General features: G+C 30.0%; 1 protein-coding gene across 5 annotated transcripts in view; it reads right to left on the reverse strand.

Moving 5' to 3' along the window:
• Nucleotides 1-24,035, reverse strand: part of LOC100880189 (putative G-protein coupled receptor No18) — a 105,936-nt gene that overhangs the window by 53,400 nt on the left and 28,501 nt on the right. Inside the window, exons 1-2 of one of the 5 annotated variants that reach the window (XM_076531740.1) lie at nucleotides 18,987-19,273; nucleotides 2,862-3,036 (exon numbers count right to left, since the gene is read on the reverse strand). The exons of 3 other annotated variants lie outside the window; for them this stretch is intronic. The gene's annotated coding sequence lies outside the window, so the exon portion shown is untranslated. Of the gene's footprint in view, nucleotides 1-2,861; nucleotides 3,037-18,986; nucleotides 19,274-24,035 lie in introns of those variants that run through there. One more of the 5 variants, XM_076531738.1, reaches the window with a different exon arrangement.

Genomic DNA, 24,035 nt, shown 5'->3' on the forward strand with positions numbered 1-24,035 from the left:
ACAAACAAGTGTGATTAATAGTTTTTTACCGAAAAAATTATTTTATTAATAGCCTTTGGACAAAAGCAGTCTCACTTTGAGGATTTAGGGCTGATGAATGAGGTTTATGGGTCATTTAGGTTCTCCTATTTTATATTCACAGGGCGCGATAATCGAAGAGCTTCGGGCAAGAAATGGTCGGGTCCAATTTGTCACGGGAAACTGCGAAATGAAATGGCGCCCTCGGTTAGAGACAATGCTGTATGATATATCTAATAAGAAGATTGCATGACTTTCGGAACGCCGATTTACTACAAACTTGGTACGATTGTAGAAGTCACAGCAAATAATAAATCAAGAAGATTATAGGGAGAATATTGTTGAAGTATGTAAGATCAAAGTAACCTTCAATTTCTATTCAGCTGATAAGGTTTGAAGATTCGAAAGTTTTGGAACTTATGAACTAAGAAATTTATGCGTTTGAAAATTTGAAATTTGAGTGGTTGAAGTTTATTTGATTGTTGAGTAATTTTATGCATTTATTATTTGATGATTTATTAATTTTACAAGTTCATTATTATATGAGCTACTAACTTAATGATTTAGTAATTTTATAAATTCATTATTTGATGAGCTGATAATTTAATGATTTAGTAATTTTATAAATTCATTACTTCATGACTTAAGAATTCGTTGATTTAATAATTTCATAATCGAGAAATTTGATACTGAGGTAATTTGATAATTATTAATAATAATTTGATAATTTAATAAGATAATAAATTAGTAATTTCACAATTAAATGATAGGCTAATTGGATAATGGGATTCAATAAATTATTAAATTAATAATTTAGTAATTAGGTAACTGAATACTTTGATAACTTGGTAACTTGATAACTTGGTAGTTTGGTAATTTGATAACTTGATAACTTGGTAACTTGATAATTTGGTAGTTTGATAATTTGATAACTTGGTAACTTGGTAGCTTGATAACTTGATAACTTAATAACTTGATAACTTGATAACTTGATAACTTGATAATTTGGTAAGGTGGTAACTCGACAGCTTGACAACTTGATAAGGTGGTAACTTGATAGCTTGATATCTTGGTAACTTGGTACCTTGGTACCTTGGTAACTTGATAACTTGATAATTTGGTAAAGTGGTAACTCGACAGCTTGACAACTTGATAAGGTGGTAACTTAATAGCTTGATATCTTGGTAACTTGGTACCTTGATAACTTAATAACTTGATAACCGAGCAATTTCATAATTTATTAATTCAATAAGTCAGCAATTTGATAATCGAATAACTTAATAATTGAATAACCTATTCATTGAATAATTGTGCAATTTAATAACTTGATAACAATTAAATAATCCTAATAATTCAGTAATTCGATACTTTGCTAATTTCCTACTTTAAAAATTAAGTACCTTGATATTAAAATAATTTGATATATATTTCAATTCATGAATAACTTTCTCAACTCCTATAATTCCTATAAACAATTCATATAACAAAAACATGTTCATTTCAAAAATCTATACACCTAAAAGTTTGAAAAAACTCGTTATTTACCATGGTCACTAAATTGCAACGGTGTTACACACGAACCAACACCGTATCTCGAGCGTGACATGGCAACATATCGCTATGGATAAGTACAGGAAGTATTCAGTACAATAGGAAATTACCCTCTCATGCGCAACCACGGGCTCAAACCATAAAGATGACGACGATAATAATAAATCGCGGCTATTAGTAGATCCACGTGGAAGCTTTAAAACGGCGATACATGTGAAGTAGCATCAGCGATATGTGGCTCGTCATTAGAACAGCAATTTATGCACGAACAGATACGTGACATTTACGACAAACCGATTATCAGAATTGGTAGCTACCCCGTTTAACAGAAGACAATACATCAGCTGTCCTAGCACGTTCATACGTCGGTCTTAGGTGTTCTCGACCAATTATACTATTATCGTTTCAGTCGATAACGCATGAATACTTAATCGAGCTGTAAAGACGTCAGAATTGATTTCATATGTGCTTCAAACTCTGTCGCTTGTTCCAACGAAGAATTTAATAAAATTCTTTCTATCTTTTATTAAATTCTTTGAGAGTTGCAGGAATTAGTATTGATTTGGTGGAAATTTGTGGAGGGGGATCCTGATATTTTCCTGCGTTAAAGGCTCTGTGGGCGGGGCTACAAGGCTAATTACAAGGTTCAAATTAACAGAATCTATACAAGTTTTAAATTATTACAAGGTTCTGAATTTCTTAATATTTAATATGCAAACATTTCCAGAATATTTGTTGATTTACTGATATTTTCCTGCGTTAGGGGCTCTATGGGCGGAGCTAACTACAAGGCTAATTACAAGGTTCAAATTAACAGAATCTATACAAGTTTTAAATTATTACAAAGTATTAAATTTCTTAATATTTGATATGTAAACATTTCAAGAATAAATATTTATTAATTTAAAAAGTGAATTTGGTACATATTAAACTCAGCAATTCAGAAATTCGACAGTTTAGAAATTTCAGAACTCAGTGATTTATTACATAAAAATTTATATAACTTAGAATTGACTAATTTAGAAATTTGATTATTCAGAATTTGAAAAATTGTTCATTCAGAATTTGAAAAATTAGAAACTTAAACCAAGTTCCTCAATTTCAACAAAATAACATTCTGATGCTCACATCATACATAAATTAGTATCTAACTTAGTTCCCTAATAACTTGTTAATCATCCGAATACCTTAATTCCTATAGGGACAGCAATAATTATTGTTGCTGACGTAGAATAAGCTCGCGTAACGTGTTCGTAACACAAACACTGTACATTATACGTGTAGGTACATACATTGTATCCCATTTCACAGGAGGTCAAGCTGGCACAAGCTGGCTAATATGTCGTAGTAAGCGGCTCGTTAATATCTTTCAACGATACACACACGCTTATTCATTTTCCTTGCGCTACCCTCAATTTTCGCAGCTTGAACGATGATTTCCCAACTGATTCCTTGGACCGTTTGCATCTATGTAAATAAACGACAATCGAATTACTCCGTTAATCTTTCGTAATTAACGAGGGATCGAAATCATCCGAGCGTGTTTCGCGGAAGTCTGTGAAATGATAGGACTCCGTAATTAATTACTCCACTCGTTGATTGGTAACTTGCTTAACGGGGAATGATTTATCGGTACCGTTTTCGAATTTCCGTCTTACTTTCGAATTTATCATCTTGGCAATTATGTGGAAACATTATGAACAATCGTTGAACCTCTATCGAACTACCGTTGAATCGTTAAATTCCCAAGTTTGCAAGTTATTATTTATATTTCTTGAAACTGTTATTAAGAAGCAATGTTTACATGTCCTATTACCCGTATTTACGATTGTATTTATATATAATTTATCGTTTATGATTCAGAGTAGTGACGGACCAGTTCTTGCTTGAGGGGAACAATGCATTAATCTAATTTTCAGCTCACCTTCATTGTATGCTGTAGTTAGTACCTAACCATTTTCTGCTGAGAAGATTAATGAGTGGTGCATGTAATGATTTTCCGTAAACCTTAACCTTCCTGGGATGTGACATAAGTGTTACTGTTGCCAAAGTTTATTTGAATTTTGTGCCATTTGATGATTTAACATGTACAACTTTGATGTTTGTCATTCGTTATAATTGATGCTTAGCTATTTTATATTAAGATATTAAGGTACTAGTATTTTCGTTGAACTTCAACCTTGAAATTTAAGTAACATGTACGTATTTTTGATAATTTTGTGTTATGAAATAATATGTGACTTTTATTCAGTAATATGATAACAGCTATAGTTTTGATATTCTTTGATTGTAATTGATAGCTAGCTATTTTATATTAAGAATATTGAAAGGTGCATGTATATCATCATTTTCTTTGAGCTTCAACCTTGAAATTCGTGTGCCACAAGTGTTAATTCTTTATAATTTTCTGTCATCAATATTAAGTTTCACATAACACATTCGTGAAACTTCAGATTTGAGGTACACTGTTCTTTATAATTGATAGTCAGCCATTTTGTATTAATAACGTTAATGAAAGGTGCATGTGTATCATCATTTTCTACAAGCTGTAAACTTTGTATCGACATTGCATAAGCCTTAATTTTCGATAATTTTCTGTCATCAATATTAAGTTTCACATAACACATTCGTGAAACTTCAGATTTGAGGTACACTGTTCTTTATAATTGATAGTCAGCCATTTTGTATTAATAACGTTAATGAAAGGTGCATGTGTATCATCATTTTCTACAAGCTGTAAACTTTGTATCGACATTGCATAAGCCTTAATTTTCGATAATTTTCTGTCATCAATATTAAGTTTCACATAACACATTCGTGAAACTTCAGATTTGAGGTACACTGTTCTTTATAATTGATAGTCAGCCATTTTGTATTAATAACGTTAATGAAAGGTGCATGTATACTATCATCTTCCTCAAAGTTTAACCTGTATTTTGATGTAGTATAAGTGTTGATTTTCGATAATTTTCTGTCATGAAATTGCATTTGTCTTATATGCAAAAATTTGATATGCATTTTGTATTAAGAACATTATTAAAAGGTACGTATGTATAATCATTTTAATTCTTCTAAATCATCAAATTCTATAAAACTTTTATAAATAACTTACTATGTTATAAACAACTAATAAACCTTACAATCTTACAATTAATAACCAAGCATTTCCTGCCAATAAAATTAATTAAGTTTGATCAAAATGATTTTTGCTTTACTCTTCAAATGAGTACTCTTCAATCATCTTAAATAATTTTGTCTTCAAACTTCAAACTCTGAAATATACCAAAAGAGTATTATACCTTCATATCAATTATATCACATGCTCTTTCATAATTTTAATCTTCAATAATCTTATTTGACTTTGTCTCTAAACTTCAAACTCTAAAATACACCAAGAGTATTATACTTCCACATCAATCATATCAAACCGTGACAAATTTCAAACTCGACAAATTATCTTAAACCGATAAGAAACGATAATGATGTTTCATACAATACTAAAATTACACTTCATTAGCCGATAACGCTGATAAATGATAACGTAAAGTATAGTACAACAGAAGTGCTCTACGTGAGCCAATTTTTATGACGCTATTTAATATCAAAGTTGCTGCTTCCGGCTAAATGTTAAAGCAGCATGGGTGATAAGTGATAATTACAAGTCTTTAGGTTGGTTCTCGTCCATTCTAATTTGCGACATACCTTCCTCGAAACCTTCCATCTATTACACAGGACGTGAACGTAGTACGGTCTTCTCGTTGTATAAAATTAGTGAATTGCACCCGGTCTGGCCAGACGAATTGTGCTTTTCTTTTATCTTGCACCCCTTTGACTGCATTCAGTTTAGTTTAACACAATCCGTGCATAAAACTACACCTGATACTCCTCTTTTTATTAGAAGCCTAATATTTTTTATTTTCTGAAACGTTAACTTTATTGAGGTCCTTTAACCAGAGAGTATCAATTTTTTAAATATAATTGATATTTACTTGTTCAAAGATTCATCGATATTACATCAGATCAATGAGAAATATTAATATTAATACTCTGAGGACCACTGATCGATACTGCAATATTCGGTTAATTAGGTTGACATAGTGGAGAGATAGTTTGAATAACACTGCTATGTTTAGTAATAATATTGCTATATGTTAATTTAACATCTTTTTCATTTTTAAATTAAGTCAGCTTCTCTACAAATTTATATCAAAAAATAAAATTCAATTTAATTCAATTTTGATTGAAATCTGAAAAATTAATTTATTTAGAGCAAAATTTAACAATAATTTTGTACAAATATTTTCAGTATACTGTTTGAAAAATTAGTATAAATAATTTGAAGTTTGATAAATAATACATGATCATTTTACATTTTCTGCAATATAAATTTATTGTTAATTTAAAAAAGAAAGAATTTTATATTTTTTACAAATGTGCTATGTACATTTTTACTAAAGTTTGATAGTTTTTTATTATTATAGTTTAAATACACAATTTCACTAGGAACTAAATTAGCAGCATTAAGCAAGTTTATTAAAAAATAAATTAGCAGCACCCAGCGATTTTAAAATTTACAATAATTTATATAAAAACGTGCATCGACATTTTTCCAATAAACTTTTCCCGAGTTTATCAATACCGTGACAGAACCCATTACCCGATGTATGTAAACAGAAATTATTCAACCCTTTTTGAAATAAGGCCGATTTTCTTGGGTCGAGCGTTGTCAAAGAAAGTATTTCCGTTCTCATAATCCACGATTTCCATTACTTGAAAAGACGTTTCAATTAAACGAACGCAACAAACAGCCTTCCATTCGTGCCAATGAAATATCGGCTAACCAGTTTCTGACAAACGCGGTGAAATAAAAGAACAAATCGAAGATTCGATACGCCGGATGGCCAGCTGCCGATACAATCTTCGGCTCGTCGAATATCGAAAACATTAGACGTTCAAAGGGGTGAAACGAGTAATACGGATCGAGATTTCAAAGGACTAACCTTTGCTAAAACCCCAAGCTATTTCCCTTTCTTTCTTCTACGATTCGGTAATCGCTAGAAATCGACGACAGAGGTGTATCGAATTTGTTCCAGAAAAGCAACCACAGTTTTCGCCGGACTATTTCCGTCCGAAGCTTTTGTAGTCTAGATAACATGGTTAAAGGGTCCCTGTCGTTATCAAAGTACAATAAACACTGGCGGTAATATATTCTCGATGGTGATAAAGGGAATTCGCTTAAAGCTGTCCCGAATCGTTCAAGTCAAAGAGGATCCACTTAAGGCTTTGAACCTATCGAACAGCAATTCCTTCTATGCGGTAAAATTGAATCCAGGAGACAATAGAGTTAATAATTAAGATGTGATTGTTGTATAGCAGAAGATGTAACAAGAAATCGATTGATAGGGTTGAATATTTTCGATTTGGAAATTCCCCTGAATGTTTATTGTGCGCGGTGAGTGTTTCTTTTTGATTCGAGGAAATCGAAACCTGAGAGGACATCGATATTCTTTCCTGGGATCTTGTGTTTGTACAGGGGAATTTATTACAAATAACACTTGGTTTTCCGTGACGGTTTTCTGAGAATTGGATTTCAATGTTGTGGAAAATTGAGGAGTGAAGAGAAAATAATTTGTACTTATTATTGATGTAATTAATTTTGGTAAAAATTTAAGGAGTGTTGGTTTTTTAAAATATACACTTTTAATGTGGCGTGTTTACAGATTCAAGTTTGATTACTCTTTAAGGTTTGCAAAATTGATGAGAATGTGTGGATCATGTTTTCTGATATTTGTTAAAAATTTTGTACTTTGTTTATTAAGTTAGGACAAAATTTTTAGATGTTCATTAAAATACATAATTTCTATATATTTATTAAATTAGTTCAAAATTATTGGGTTTATTAAATGAGTACAAAATTATGTTTATTGAGTGAGGACACAATTACCATATGTTTACTAAATTAATTAATTATCAAATGTTTATTAAATTAGTACAAAATTATCACATGCTTATTGACTTAATACAAAATTATTATGTAGCAATATTGAAGCACAGTTTCAATACCAAATACAGTTTCACTGTACCAAATATGTTAATCACCATATTATCACTTTCTAATTATGTTTACAATATCTATTTAGTCAAAGATCAGCAATAAAAATAACTGCATTACTATTTTTATAAATTAATTTTACTGCTTGTCTAATGTAACAAAAGAATTCATTAAACAATTCTGATCCTTGGAAGTTGAATAGGTTAGGTTACCAATTGTTATCCTAACCTATGCAGCACATTGAATTCTACGTTAAGTCAGCATTTAATTTTTCAATGATATTTGTAGAATTTTGTATTAAAAATTTGAACACTGTTATAATTAAATCAACATACTCATACATCCTAAATTTTGAATACTTAGATACATAATGTACATACTATACTATATTATATACCCTAATTTTTGAATTAAACAGTATCAATATCTCCTATTTACAAGAATCCATTACACGTATAATAACTGATATATTACTATCTTACAACCTGCATTATTCATTCCACGTGAAACGCACGTGTCTTATGAGTCAACTCACGTACCGAAACTTACGGAATTCAATTACACGTCAACCTAATTGGTCAGTTCAACCTGTGCCCGTTAAAATAGCAAATTCCACCTTTGCATAGTCAAATTTCGAATTCATACGATGTACCTGACTCGTGTAGGGCTCTAATACACTGTTATGCAATAGAGTATAATATTCCCTAATGTCGTAATAAATATTCTAATCTCCTTCGCCTGACACTATTCTCGTCTCGAGCTAACAGGAATTACGACCTGCAGTCTACGAAATTCTGTTGCCTCTTAGTTTAACTAACTTCGATACTTAAAGTCGACTTAATTCTGTGTTAGCTGCTCAATTTGAAATTAAGAGACCGTTTAGGGAAACTTTATTAGCTATGAATCCTTTATGCTTGATTTTAGTGGTTGAGTACGCAAAGTCCCGTTCTGAATGTCCAAGTTCAAACTTTTCTTTTGTACTTTTATAAGAAAATAATTCTTTGTATATTTTTACTAATATTTTAGTAAGAATTTTCGACGCGAAAAATTGCGTTCACAAAATTATTTAATTTATTCGTTTTGAGACACGTGTCTGATACAGGTTCTTTTGTATTATTTCAACTTTAATATGGTTTACGAGATTCTTTTTCTCCCTTACATAATTTGTACTATATTTTACGTCCAGCTTAGAGCATGGCAAGGAAACTAAAATGGTTCACATTTTTTATTCCTGCTCCTATGGCTATGGCAGTATATTGTCTGAAACCTCTCCAACGAATTGCTGTAAATAAAAAAAGAAGGCGCATAGAAATTGGACAATCGATTCTTGAAATAGTCATGCATGCAGGGAACTGCAGTAATTTAGAAAATGACACCTTTCATGTGTCATTTCGACTTATAATACTTACATTATTACATAAACATTTTTAGATAAACATCAGATAAACATTATTAGATAAACATTATTACATAAACATTATTAAATAAACATTTTTAGATAGATATCAGATAAACATTATTAAATAAACATTATTACATAAACCATTATGTTAACATAATAAAAGATATACTAACTTTCAAAAAATAGCATAAAATTATTTCAGTACTGGACATTATTTAAATGACAAGTATTGGATAAATATTAAAAGATGCAAGATTTTGAAATTTCGATACTTACATTTTTTTATATGCAAATATCTATTAATTTATGGATTTAAAATAAAAATGAACAATCTATATAGATTATTTAATAAATCATTGCAGAGTTTTCGAAAAGTACTGAAAGTACTGAAAAATAAATGAAGAAGAAAGATAATATTAAAAAAAGAATAACAAAATAATACTGAAGAAATATAAGAAAGAAAGGTAAAAGGTAAAAGGTAAAAGAAATGAATCTAAAAAAATAAAACTCATTACATTATTCTAGTATAAAATATCTATTGTACAATATCCCTGCAGAAGAAAATTGATATTTAAATACCACAGGGTACCATGATATGTAAGTATCATACTCTAATATGTAAATAAACATCTACGATAAATATTTAATCAGTGTTTCAACCTTATTAATTTTAAAAGTCCCCATGTATCACAATGTCTCCAAGTCGGTTAAAACACGGCACGGTGACGACTCAACTTCTATATGACCCGAGTGAGACATTACCGACATTGTTGGTACGTAGAAATATATACGGTTTCTACGGGAGCATTAGAGCTAGTAAACTACCCACAACGAGCAATAACTTTCCACGGCTACGCGTAATGGCCATAAAAACCAGCTACCTAGCAGAACGAACGAGATTTACAAAATAATTCGTGGTGGTCTTTCAACGTCGAAAATTGTCGATTATTATTGAACGGGGTTCGTTCTGTTGTGAGTACCTTTGGTGAGCGAGTCTCATTCCGTGGATGTGCACTCGATAATAAATACACGTACAGTGCGCTCATAGAGTGCACCTGGGGAGACACCATAAAGTACGCGACATCTATCTTATAAAGTGCAACACGGGAAACATTGGACGCATAAACTTATAAAATTATCGTTGGCTCGAAAGCGCAAATATATGTGGTAATTCGTGTTGCAGATTTATTTTGTTTCTAGCTTTATGTAAAACTTGTGCAATGAGTAATATTTATTTTTTCAAGTCTATTTTCCTGGAAACATTATATAATTCTATTTATTACATGTGTACGATGTCTGTTACTGTTTTTGTAATTATTATTTTATCATTTTATTTTTGATTTGTTTTATTTCTTATATTTTTGCGGTTTGCAAGTTGAATAAAGAATACTGTTTTTATTTACCGTTTAACATGTATGTTTTAATAGTACGTACTTATGTATTTAACCTTACTGTGATTTTACTTTAATTTAATAATTTAAGCACCCCCAAAAGAATAATTAATATTACTCGAACATCAGATGTTTTCCAATGACCAAAATGGAAAGGTAAAATATTACGAGAAGCTTTTATTTCTGAATATTTGTCATTCAAATTTCTCGTTGGACAAATCGTGAATTATTTACGCTTCGGCTGTATTTTCTACTACGAAGAAACTAATGTTTCCTCATTAATGCAAACACGCAAACGGGCAAACAATTGTTAGCCGCATTCGTAATAATGTGAGTTATGAAAAGGGTCGCCGCAATCGTAAATTTTAATTGTAGCATTGGCCACATTTGCAATCGTATAAATCGGTATTTATCACGTTAGTCAATATTTATTATAAACAGTGAAAATCAAGCATTTGTGCAACATTTTATACAAAGTGTGTTACGCTTGTTTTGAATCGTCCTGTATATTCATAATTCCTATGTTCATTAATTTTTATATAAATTTGTACGTCAATAAAGATAAAAATTTAAATATTTTTATCGCGAAATGACAAATACACTGCAGAAATACACACTTTTATAAATTATTATATTTCCTGAAAAGAAAAGAGAAAAAGATAAAATGTGCTGTGTAAATTTTTAGCGCGTGGAAAATCGTTTCTATGTAAATTGAACATGTTTACAGTAAATGCATTTGTCGCTATCGATTGTAAATATTTGAACGTGTCTGTTTGAAATATGAAACTATATTTTTAAAGATAAATACGAAAAAAACAAGCAGCTTTTGTAAATTATAAACTGTTCATAAATATCTAAATAAACGCTTGAATGTCTGAATGAACATCTAAATAAATTCTTGAATGTATGAATGTACATCTAAATAAATTCTTGAATGTCTGAATAAATATCTAAATAAAATTCACTAAAATCTTTTTTATTAATTTTTCTAATAAAAAGTTGTAAATAAATGAATTCTCGTTCTACATATTTTACAGATTTCAATTTAAAATTTAATTTTTGTTTACTACAAATGTATAAATCTAATGTTAAAATGGAAAAGACATCGGCACCAAAATTGACTTACATTATCTCGAATTTCCCGCCACACAGTTCTTTATTTCTCTACAAAACAACACGCTTGTTATTCTTCGTTTAGCGTTGCAGACTGCAGAAGAATTTCATTCTCTTTTCTTCTTTTCTACCCTCCCCCATTTCCTGTAGCAGGGTAGTCACTCTGGCTTTTTTTCTCATTTTTATTGCTAATTACGAACGAGCTGTTTCGGGATTTGGGTCATCCACTCAGCTTCTGCTTGTTAGGACAGAGACGAAGATGCACCATCAGGTTCTTGCAATCTCCTTTCCCTTGCTTATGTTCTTTTTTCATTTGCATATTGTATATACATTACACCATTTCTATTTACAGGTATGTGAACTGTATCTGCATTTCAAGAATTACTTTTAGCAACTTTTGATTTTTAGATTAATTTATTTCAAAATTTATGTTCTTATATTCGGTTTGAATATGTGATTCAACAAAATTTTAAGGTTAGGAATCAAATACTTGTATACAGTTCAATTGGGTTGAATATTATTAATAAATAATAGAGAAAGGAAATAAAATACTTTTTAGAAAAATAGTACTTATGTTTAGAAATTAGATTTTAAATAACTTCTTCATTATTATTTACTCTTTTAATGATGTTAATGTCAAGTTTGGTATAAGTGAATGTTAGTATACATTCTACATAATTATTTATTACATAATTTATTATTATTATTAACTTCGCCATTTTCTCTGTACACTCTGTTACATAATTTCCTATTTTCTCCATTTGCCATTAATAACATATTAGCTATTAATTATTTGTTAATATACGAGGATATAGCAATAGTAAGTAATCTTGCGCACCATCTCATACCGAATTCCACGAGTGAATTAGGAAACCTAATTAGCACTGTTGCCTCTCGGTTATCTAAATAACTTCTGGCGCTATTATTCTCAAACCTAATTTATGTTTAATATTCATGGGAGCTGTGAATCAAAACTAACGTCAATTGTTATCTGTTTCTAAATGTTATCATAAATACGAGATATGACATGAATTTTCGTTTTATTTCCCCAAATCAATTAATCTTGAAATTTATTTATTGCTCTTGAAATCTATTTCCTATTACTATGTTATTTATTACATATTTAATAGACACTTTCTTCTTAAACAAATAGTCTGTTTCTACAAATTAATTTTGACAGTAACAAGCTAAAGGAGTAGTACTTCTTGCATTCTGCATTGTTTGGTGCAATGAAGATATTATTGCAATTTGTAACGATGACATATTACATGAATTTTAGTTTCATTCAAATACTGTTTGATTATTAATAAATTGATGTGGAGTTTCGGAAATATAGGGATTCGGGGACACAGAGTATTTGAGAATGTAGGGATTTGGGGGTGTAGGTATTTGAGGACGTAGAGATTTGGGGGTGTAGGAATTTGGGGACGTAGAGATTTGGGGATGTAGGTATTTGAGAACGTAGGGATTTGAGGACGTAGGGATTTGAGGACGTAGAGATTTGGGGATGTAGGGATTTGAGGACGTAGAGATTTGGGGATGTAGGAATTTGGGGAGGTAGGAATTTGGAGACGTAGAGATTTGAGGACATAGAGAATTGAGAACGCAGGGATTTGGAAATGTCGAGATTTGGAGACGTTGGAATTCGGGAACGTAGGTATTTGAAGACGTGGAGATTTGGAAATGTGGGTATTTGGGGACATAGGGAATTGGGAACGTAGGGATTTGGAGACGTAGAGATTTGAGGACGTTGGAATTTGGGAACGTAGGTATTTGAAGACGTGGAGATTTGGAAATGTGGGTATTTGGGGACATAGGGAATTGGGAACGTAGGGATTTGAGGACGTTGGAATTTGAGAACGTAGGTATTTGAACGCGTAGAAATTTGGAGACGTAGGGATTTGGAAATTTAGGAATTTGGAAATTTGGAAATTTTGGGACGTAGGGATTTGAGAATGTGGGATTTCGGAGACGTAGGAATTTGAGAATATAGGAATTTGAAAACGTCGAAATTTGGGCACGTAGAGATTTAGTGACGTGGGATTTCAAGACGTAGGAATTTGGACTTGGAGACGTAGAAATTTACATACATAAGAATGTGTGAACGTAAGATTTCGGAGACGATTTAAAGATTTCAGAATGACAATTATTTGTTTTCCCTCTTCTCTTCTTTTTCCAACAACAGATTTAATAAGCACAAAACAAGAAATATAAAAATTCAACAACTGGCAATGCTACTAGCAGTTAGTTAACAGTAATGTAGACGCGCTCTAAGAAAATCGTACTGGCACCCTCCAGTCTAAGGACCTAAGAATGTCTGTCACCGAAAGCCATGGTAATAAACACAGTGCAAGCATAGTTTCTATTTTCCTTAAGTGGACGTCCAGATTTTCTTTTTGGGGATCTCAGCGTAGCTTCACTTCTCGTACACTTTTGAAAGAGTCGAGACGTTCTTACGAAGCATAAATAAAGTTCATAATTTAGAGAAGAGTACTGTTATTTCTTACTTATTTTCAATGGGGTTTCTTCACAAAATATGTACGTGCGAAATATTTATGAAATTATTTTTATAATGTTTACAAGTTTTAGTAATATTATACAATTAATCAGATGTTTAACATTTTGGAGTCCTATGTCGACTATGGCTTGACATCACATCTCATAAATAATTTAGATAAATAGATTGATTGAATATATTATATATATCTTCATTTATTTAGTATTTATAATTAACTATTTGTAATAAATGAAAAATTTATATGTCACATACTGCACACTGTTGCAAATATTATTGAGAACTTCTTTTTGATCTATTTTGTAAATGAAGAAGTTAGTAATAGAAATTAAGGAGTGCAAAGGGTTAACAGGTAATTGAAGTAATAGGATCAGGTGAAGCAGCTTTTGCGATACTGTAACAGCGATAATAAAATATATTTCTTGACGTTTTTAATACATACTAGATGGACAATTCAACTATATCTTTACAGATGGACATTGCTGTAATATATCAACGGTGTGTAATGAAACGTATATTTATGGCAAAGTGCCATTTTAAACTGACAGAGTTTTTTGTTGACAACTCTGTGACTCGACGTGGATGATTTGTGAGTTCATTTTTGTTCATCTGTTGTTTGAAAAACAAACTGTGAAATAAATATTGAAAATATTTATTTTAAAAGTGGAGCAATTACATGTACGAATGGTGACATGAAGAAATAAATATGGCATAAATATACATATATTTTGAAGAAATTAAAATTGTATGTCTAAGTGGTGAAAATACATCTATCTGAATATATTATAAATTTTATAATAAATTTATTATAAAACACCTTTGCACTCTAGAAGTTTGAAAATCTTCTTTTAAAATTATGTAGGTCTTGTTATACATTATTTAATATATGTGAATGTATATATTTTAATCGAAGTGTCATTTAATCTTGACTTACTGCAATTTAAAGTTAATGCATGTTAATTTGACTTTAGTAAATAATTTCAAAATTATCATAATAATCTGATCACCCATTCAAATTAATTATTATTTATTCTGATGACAGTAGGTAATTATGGTAATAGTCTGTAATCAAATTATTGAAATCAAAGCTGTTCGATTAATTAGAACATCAGATTATATCATCAGTATACAAACAATCATCCCAATTATTGTCATTCGATGAGGTTTATTTTAATTTCAAGCTTTTAATCGATACATGAATGTTACTTTGCAACAGATGTGTCATCAAATCATTTTAATCTCCACGCTAATAGGTTAATTAGTTTCGACCTTATGCTTCGAAATCATTTGGTGCAATTAACAATCATTAATAATTATTAATGAATATATGCAGTCATTTTCTCTGAACTTAAACTTCGAATTAATATGAAAGTTTATTTTTATGATAAATAATTATTTAGTTAATAACAAGACAATAAATACATTAGTAACAATAATAAAAGTAATTAATATAGTTAAAGTATTTAAAAACAGTAGTTTTGTTTCATTCTATATCACACACATATATTATCAGACTTTCGAGGTTATAAAATCAGTTATCTAATAATATTAATAGTATATTAATTACTAATATAATAATATAATGTAATAACATCTAATCTGATTATACTAATATGATAATCTTAAATAATCTAATATAAACTACTAACATAAACAGTACAAATTTCAGTACCGATTGTAGTATTATGAATGCATAATCTCTCATTATATTGCCAAAAAGTTTTTCCCTTAATTTTCACTGGTAGTTCCACAAAAATCTGTCCAACTGGATATCATAACCCTGAATCCAGTTACCTAACCTAACCATATATAATACCTAACTATTAATCCTTATTAATATTCAAAATAATTATGAAAAATTGTAGAATCGCAAAACTATGTCAAACAAAGTTGATCAATTAATAAATGCAACTGCATAATGTCAGCAAATTATTGAAAGTTGACCGATCATTCGAAAAAAAGTCTGGTTCAGTTTCTTTTTGAAGAGCTGGTAAATATTTAATTTCAATTCCAAGGAAACAGTACTTATTCAAGTATTCAGTAGACTTCAGAATATAACAATGGAAAGGAAGCGAATAAATCTTTTCAATGTAAATTTCTTTGTACTCCAGAACGTACAAATGATATACACTATTCATGAGGATCCGTAACGAGGAAGCTTAAGACACATAGAAATTAAAGAATAATTAGAAGAAATCTTATGACTATTACTTCCATGCTTTTTCATTCACTTAAACAATTCTTTCTTCTTTGTCTTGGAAACAATAAGTTGTGTTATTCTGCGTGTTTACGTCGTTCTTTGTTTTATTATTGTATGTTTAATTAAATATCTTTTAAAGTATATGTATATTTAACTGTTCATTTAAAAACGTAAATTTTAACTTCTTTTATGATTATTAATGATATTTAATTTTATTTTTATGAACCGGAGAACCGGTGTCATTTAAAATTTAGTTTATTCGTATATTTTAAACAAAATTTGCAATTTGTTACAATATGTAACATGTATATGGTACAATATGTGTAAAAATTAGCAACATAAATATTAATTTATTGCTGATTACACGTCTCATGAGTCTGACATCAGTATAAAAATATTTATTCATAATAAATTTAAGAAAAAACTAAGAAAACTAAGACAGTATTTACCTAAAATATGCAATCGAAAAGTATAGAACCGAGATCGATCTGAATTTAATGAAAATGTCATGTAACACCAACCGAAGGAAAATTTCCATTTAATTAAAGTTCATGCTAAATGCCCTAACTGGAACAAGATAATTTTTAATTGACACTTTAATTAATTTCAATAATTATTCAATCATTAATTACAAAAATTGAAATTAGATTATGCATTTTGTATCAAATTTTATTTGCAGATCAAAATCATTTAATATTTTAACAATTTAAATAAAAGAAATTCGTGAAGAAATTAGTAATCATAAAAATTAGTGAACTCATTTTTATTAACTTGAAATTATATAAGTTCAAAATAAAATTATATTCTGAAACGTATAATTACACAAAAATACAAAATGCAAAAACTGTAAAATTATGAGTACTCTTTTATATTATATTAGATAAATGTTAATGTAAGACTACAACTATTTAAATTTATGAACTAAATTATAATTTATCTATTGAAGTATAAAAATTTGATGCATAGTTACGTAAAATTGACAATTTAATATATTTACAGTTTCTGATCATCGAAACAGTAGCACACGCAAGGACGAGCAGGTTAAATTTCCCTAGGGAAAATGGCAATGTTAAACAGGCTTCATTAGCATGCAACTGGGGAAAACTTCATTTAGCATTTTTTGGTTATAATATTAGATTCCGTAATCAATACTCCAACAACCAATATCTAGTTAATCGCGACCGACATCTGCGAAATTATTTAACGATATTTAGGTGTAGGAGATAACGTATTAATTTTCAGAAAAGACGGCTCCACTGGAAAATAAAAATAATGCTGGATAGAAAGGTTAATATAAATTGTTGTCGCAGTAGTTGGCCACTGAAGAGTTTATGATTGGAAATGGTATGAAATTTTTTCCAAATTAATATTTTTAAAATTACAATTTTAAGAGATTTTGGGATTTTTGGTATTTTAGGAATTTTAAGAATTTCAGGAATTTTAGGAATTTTAGGAATTTTAGGAATTTTAGGAATTTTAAGAATTTTAAGAATTTTAGGAATTTTACCAATTTTAGGAATTTTAGGAATTTTAGGAATTTTAGGAATTTTAGGAATTTTAGGAATTTTAGGAATTTTAGGAATTTTAGGAATTTCAGGAATTTTAGGAATTTCAGGAATTTTAGGAATTTTAGGAATTTTAGGAATTTTAAGAATTTTAAGAATTTTAAGAATTTTAAGAATTTTAAGAATTTTAAGAATTTTAAGAATTTTAAGAATTTTAAGAATTTTAAGAATTTTAAGAATTTTAAGAATTTTAAGAATTTTAAGAATTTTAAGAATTTTAAGAATTTTAAGAATTTTAAGAATTTTAAAAATTATTCTTTCGTTTAATTATTTATGTTAGATTCTCAATGTGTTTACGTGTAAAAGGTTTACGGAGATTTTCATTACTATACATTAATGCCAGAAATACTGCGAATACTATGCTGTCCACTACATCGCCATTACCCCTAGGGAAACCTACCATAATTACGTACTGCCCCACCGTGAAAGTTCAAATTAAATTATAAATAAAGTTGAACTTACGTTATCCACGTTACATCTAACATTATCAGGTAAATTAAAGCAGTAGAGTAATTTAATCTATTTAATCCTGTACAAATTTACAATTTCTATAGAAAGAACTCAAATTATAATTTAACCTAGCTAATTTGTTGTAATAAGGATTGTCTCAAATTTTGTTTTTATTTAGGCATCCGTTTAGATTAATTTCAGAATATATAATTTAATGTACATTTCATGCAATGTTAATTTCTCCCGTCTTTTTCTTCATATGTCTTTAAAAGACATAATCACATAAGTAAATTCTTGATAAGCGTTTTTATACGACATTAAAAAATGCAAAGCGTTTCCTTAAGAAAAATGAAATATCTCCCTTATTAGTAAAACACAATACACTTTTCTTTTCCATTTCCTTTAAATTCTCACTGCATCTAATAAAAAGACTAGTCCACATTATCTTGAACACCCCATGCATAAGTTTGGACATGGGTCAGCAGTCTGAAGGATATTCACTCTTCAGATACCAAATAGATTTATCATCCTCATTACAGAACAAACACAGGAGAATTAAATTTGACACCCAAAAACGAGAGCATAAATCTCAAACTTGAAAACAAGAATTTATTTCAAACTTCAAACTTGAAAATTTTTTATTTGCAGAAGAACGTAAAATTTTAGACAGAAACATATGTGAAAACCACTCACGCTATAATGAAAAATAGTATTCCTGAACAACGTTACCATTCATGGTGAAGTGTCAAGTTTCTTTAACTTCGATGCAGCATCCACGAGAGTCAAAGAGAAAAAAATCGCGAAGAAAGCATATAGCGTTTGTCCCTGGAGCGTCTCTAGGTGCATTGTTCAGTCTCATCAATCATGCATGTCCCGCGAAGCAAAATGGGAGCGAGAGTGGATTCAATTACAACGTTACACATATTTTTCAATCTCTTCTTTTGCCTCACTGTCCGAGAACAGTTTCGCGTTTCCGACTAAATATGTATCCTGAGCGTAGTTTCGAAGCAACTGGCTGTATAAAGTCCGCATCACGAAGGAAACACGTAACGAACATTATCGTCTGCTAAATCCTCACAAGTCACGTATTCTCTACGAATAGGGAGATAATGCAGCTCATAGAATTCCAACGGGAATTCGATTTAAATAACACTCACCCGCAATCGGGATCGGATGTTGTTCAGAAACAGTTTTGTCATCTTTATGTTTATTTTTATTATCGATTTTAGTGCTACTTTGAACTGTGGATGCTCTTCTAATTACAATTTTTATTGTCACAATTCTCATTTTTTAATTACTATTTTTATCGTCACATTTTTCATTTTTTAATTACAATTTTTATTGTCATAATTTTCGATTTTAATTACAATCTTTATCGTCACATTCTTCCTTTTTTTAATTGCAATTTTTATTATCACAATTTTAATTTTTTAACTACAATTTTTATTATCGCAATTATTTATTATTTTCAGTGAATGTTTTGTATTAGGTACATATATTGTTAATTAATATTATATTTAGTCGTTCCCATTTGACAAACCTCCAAGTATTTAATAAAATATTCAAATTTAAATTATAAAATTTTAAATTGATAAAATGTTCGAAAAGTAGTGAACACTTTATGAACGAGCCTATACATATTTACTTTTATCTGAAGAATTTTTCCAACCTGAATATTTAATCATCTTAATCTATCAAATTATAAATTGTCAAAATTTTTTGAAGATATACAACATTTTGTGAATGAGTCTATACATATTTTACTTTCTCTGCAAATTTTTGTTCTATCTACATATTTATTTATTTATTTGAAATTGTGAATATACATGTTTATTTGAAATTATGAAATTACATTTTTATTTGAAATTATGAAATTACATGTTTATTTGAAATTATGAAATTACATGTTTATTTGAGGTCATGAAATTACATGTTTATTTAAAATTATGAAAGTACATGTTTATTTGAAATTATGAAATTACATATTCATTTGAAATTATGAAATTACATGTTTATTTGAAATTATGAAATTATAAATCAATAAAACATTTGAAAAGTAGTGAATATTTTGTGAATGAGCCTGTACGTATTTGACCTTCTCTGAAAATTCCTTCCAATGTACTAGAAAAGCTTTTTAACACACAAGCCTGCTCTTAAATCAGCATTTTCCTTTGTCTGTTATGAATTACAGCGGAATCGAAGTATTCTTACGAATCTATAATCCTTGGCATTTAATGAGACAAAGGGAAAAACTAATTTAGTAAAGAATCACTTGATCGTATTCTTTGTACGTATTCTAGTACTATGCAAATTATTGTGAACTGGCCAACTTCATAAAATGACAAGTGGAAGATTAATAATTTTTTTAGCCTTGTTTGAAAAGTACGAGTAAATAAATATTAATTAATTTTTATTGTAATTAATGTATTGTTGCATTGTATCAGAACAACTCAATTTTTCCGACGGTGAATACGCACAGTTTATTTCAATTATTATATAACACACGTATTATAATTTAGTCTGCGAGTGACATCAATATTACAATCAAAGCCGAAATACTTGATCCCGCAACGAAAGTCTTTGCAAAATATAAGTAAAGTCCGTAATGACAACAAGTATGTCCCGTAGTGACAAGTTATAAGTGAAGCCTCGTAAATATAAAGAATGAAACGCGTAGCAACAAATATAAGAGAATGAATCGAAGTGAAGTGCGGGCCCGGTGCCCTCGCTTATTTTATACGTTTCACTCCCCTACGACGTCTCCTAGCAACCACCCGATTTCTTCGAAATCTGCCACGTGCCCTCCGTCGACCTTGGCTTCGCGGTCATCCCTCTACGACCGATCCTTGCGATGCCGCCCGCCCTTTGCGGCCGAGCCGCCGCGCCGCCACGCCGCGCGCCGATACCGATGTCGCGCCGGCACTTGCCGGTACCCGCCGTCAAACGGAGCGGTCCGCGCCTTTGTACTCGTTTCTCGAAAATTACGCATCAGGAGACGTCGCCGAGGAGTGTCTTTCTTTTCTGCCGAAGTGCGCACCTGGGTTCGCCGGCATTTCGCGGTGGATCAAATACTTATTAATTGGCATTTTTCTCGGAATTTCAGAGCATGTGCCACGTGCCACTTTTGCCACGTGCCATTGCCACGTGCACCACGCACGTGTACATTTCTTAGAAAAATTAATTATCTATCGTCTTCGAGTGCGACCGATCCCGCAGACAGCTAGCCGGAGCGCAGGGCAAGCAAGCTCGCCCCCGCCCGGGTTCTCACCTCTCCCGAGCGGAGTGGCCCTCGGTGTTTTGGTGAGCACCACCACTCCCGGGCGGATTGGTTACCCCCGGTGCTACGATGGTGTTTTTCATGCCGAGACACTCATGGTGTTCGACGAATACGGCCACAGGTTTCCCCGTGCACGTAGGGCTTCGAGGCATGGAAACTCGCCATGCCTGCTGCTTTTGACCAGTCGTCCCCGAAAACCCCGCTAAATTCATTAAATCTTATGTTTATCTTTAAATTCTCATCCCATGCTCTGAAATGCCTCAATTGGCCAGTTCTATCCGTAACATGCATGATCTTCTCTATTTAAAATAAAAATATATTTTGAATTATAAGTAACAATTATTATAAAATAATAGTAAATAATTATTTTGTATTTTAAAAACTTATTCACAGAAAAATTGTATAACGTTAACAATTTTTTAAGGGTATAGTAAAATATGTTAATTGCAAAAGAAAGTAAATATATTCGATAATTTAATTAGTCACAAAAAATGCAATTTTATTCTTGACAAAACATATAAAATAACACTTTGTATACGTATAACAAAAGAAAGAAATTTTATAATTTTCCACCTCCGAAATATCTATAAGGTCATTTAATTAAATAATTAAGTATTATCGTCTTCGATTAACACTCGAATTACTAGCATTTTTTAATAAACGTCATTTGTTCGAGGTATACATGCAATGATTTCAAGCTCGCTTCAAATTGCTGAGGTCGGTTTAAGAACGCGCACATACCAAATTCTAGGTCAAGAGGTTAATCATTATGACTTTTCGGGTTTTCATCGTGTTTGACGTTTTCGTTGTCTGACCATAGTTGTTTTCCTCCTGTTTATGACCAAGCTTTCTAATGACTTTATGGAACATAACGCAGTTCGATCGTAAAATAAAACTCTTCGCAATTCAACAGTTGACAATAAACTGATTGGACAATATGTCTTATGAAGTGTTCGAGACTATAAATATTGGCGACAAATTTTTCGAAGTAAAATACTTGAATTTTGAAAAGGGAGATCAATTTTCATTTCATCAAGAAATATATTAAACAATTTAAATGCATTGAATATTCATGTATTTATTAAATGTATTTATATACGTATTTATTAAATGTATTTAAATATGTATTTATTGAAAATAAAGCATTTGAGAAAAATAAAATTTATTAGATATAGAGCTTAAATAATATTATTTCTGCAATCTCATGAAAATAATGTAATTAGTCAAAAAAAAAAAGAACATAATCTATTTAATGGTTTAATCACTCAAACCAAAAAGTTTACTTTGTGGAAAATCTGTAGAAAATTTGCAAAAAAGAGCTATGGTTGTTTTTTGCGTCTCTTTCGATTCCATTATTGTAATTGATTCACCACAATGATCTACGCAAAACCGCTAAAAAAATCAATTCTCCAAACAACGAGGACTCTTCCACTGGGAATTCGTTTACACGCTAACTGAACCAATTATAGAGGTACTAATTGTTTCTGGAAATAGACAGCAATCGATAAAAAAAGAAAGCAGAAAGAAAATAATTATACTGATTGTCTTTAGATTTATTATTGTTTCCAACAATTATTACAATCGAACAATTACAATATAATTGTATGTAATTTTATTGTGTCATAAAAGGTATCATTATAATATAATAAGGCGAATATATATTTACAAAATGTTGAATTATTTTGTTTATTAACTAGCATCTTTGTATTGTTAACTAGCATCTTAAACATATACATTTAGTTTAATAACAGCTTGCAGTTTACTTCGAAGTAATAGAACTTTATATCTCAATTAACGTAATAAGTAGTATAGGTCGGTAATTGCGCAAACATGGACGCCTACTCTGATTTCAAGTGCTATCAAAGTTTCTTAATTAACACATCGACTTTCGGAGTAATGTTGTAATGTTGAATACACAACTTACCTATACATTTTCATAATTTCGTATAAACAAAGTATTAAGTAACTAATATTCTACAGTTCTGAAAGTAAAAGTAATTAATCGAAGTTTTGAAAGTAAAAGTATCTATAAACAATACACCTTTTGTTCCGATAATTATTTGGGTATAATAAGTTTTTAATTAGGTTGAAACTATGTTCTCCAGTTACTGTAATATATTTATTAAACTTTTTCGAACTTGTAATATTTTATAATAAATCATTTATTATTATTTCTTTATTATATTTTAATATAAACAGCATAATTAATATACAAATTAATCATCACATGTAATGTTAATTAAGATCAGTAGATATTAATTTCATCAAATCTAATTGATCGAATAATTATCTGAAACCATAAAAGCATAGTTTGAAACAAAATGTTAAAAAATTTTATGAAGTAAGAGGTGAATTTTAAAAAACAATTATATGAGTAAATAAGTTATGATAACTAACTTATATAAATATATAATAGCAATAATTTATACAAATATTATAAAATATTTTTAAATACAATACATATCAAATAAATGAAGCTATGATAAATTTAAAAATTAATG

Source organism: Megachile rotundata, chromosome 5 (genome assembly GCF_050947335.1).
Source record: "Megachile rotundata isolate GNS110a chromosome 5, iyMegRotu1, whole genome shotgun sequence".
NCBI lineage: Eukaryota > Metazoa > Arthropoda > Insecta > Hymenoptera > Megachilidae > Megachile > Megachile rotundata.